Source organism: Dendroctonus ponderosae, unplaced genomic scaffold, assembly GCF_020466585.1.
Source record: "Dendroctonus ponderosae isolate FM_Combo_2020 unplaced genomic scaffold, Dpon_F_20191213v2 Dpon_F_20191213_11, whole genome shotgun sequence".
NCBI classification, from domain to species: Eukaryota; Metazoa; Arthropoda; class Insecta; order Coleoptera; family Curculionidae; genus Dendroctonus; species Dendroctonus ponderosae.
The window spans coordinates 1,584,213-1,585,437 of record NW_026017213.1 but is presented as its reverse complement, the minus strand read 5'-3'; positions in this window follow the sequence as shown (position 1 = coordinate 1,585,437).

Here is a 1,225-nt window from a genome sequence, read left to right as displayed (position 1 = left end):
AAATCCGATTGAAAATAGTCAAATTATGGAGGAATTGACATGAAAAACTATTTTTGGCTGTGTTTTATCCAATGTTTAAACAAATTTAAAACCTTTTATTTGAAAAAAATATTTCTGGCATTACAAGCTTTGGGCGTTAATTAACTAGCTTAATACTAGCAAGATTCCAAAATAGGGTTTTTCTTAGGCGATTTCGAAATTTAAAGTAGCATGAAAAATTGGGAGTCAATGCTAGAATTTCTATAAAAAAAGGTTTTTTACATTAGCTTCCTCAATTTTTTTTGTGTTTTGAATCCCAATGGGCATTTTGGCGGCTTCAACGCTTGTAGGGCTGAAATGTTACTTTTTCTAAGTGTTAAATTTAGTGTGTAACTCGCCTAATAGTGATCAGATTTAGAATGCTTTAAATGAGTTTTAAAGCTGGTTTATGTCTCTATCGGGAAATATTTTGGACATTGAAATCGAAAAAAAATAAGAAAGTTATGACAAAATCATTCGCGTACATTATTATCTCAGTTAACATTTTGGGACAAGTTTGCTACTTGAAAAGTGGCATTATTTTGGATTTCTCTCTGAGCAATTTTGAGGATTTTTTTAGTTGATTTCAGTTAATAACAGTAAACTCCGACGCACACTAAATTTGGGCAAAAGAAACATCTGGTGAGTCGGAAGACCGACTTTACCGTTTGTTATTGTTATTGCTTGTGAAGTTGACGGTAATTTTGAAGTTAGTTTGTTCCTGTTCCGTATTTAAAGTTATACCGAGTTAATAAAAGTTGGAATACCTAACTTATACTAAGACATTAAAAATAACATATTTTTATTCAACACTCCCATTTAGTTTTAATGTCGATAACATTCAATTTTCCTCTTAGGTACATAAATTGTTGTTTTCTGAACGTGAAGCGCAAACGTTCTCACTTCATCTTCAGAGAGACGCCTGTCTTCTCTGATCAATCGCGAAATCAAGTTTTCCGTTGTTCTTTCGGCTTTTTTTTCGTTCTTTTTTCAGTTTATGCAAAATTTCCGTTTTGGACGGTTTGTCACCCGCATCATCTAGCTTCTTGCATATACACTCGAACTGTTCAAGTTGCTCAGCCAATGGTTCTTGCTGGTTAATGTTAAACAAGTAGAACTTTTCCCACGCACTCTGTTTCGCATCTACACTTCTATCGCCTTAGAGAGTTGTGATTTTATTCCACATTTCTTCAGGAGTGGAACAACT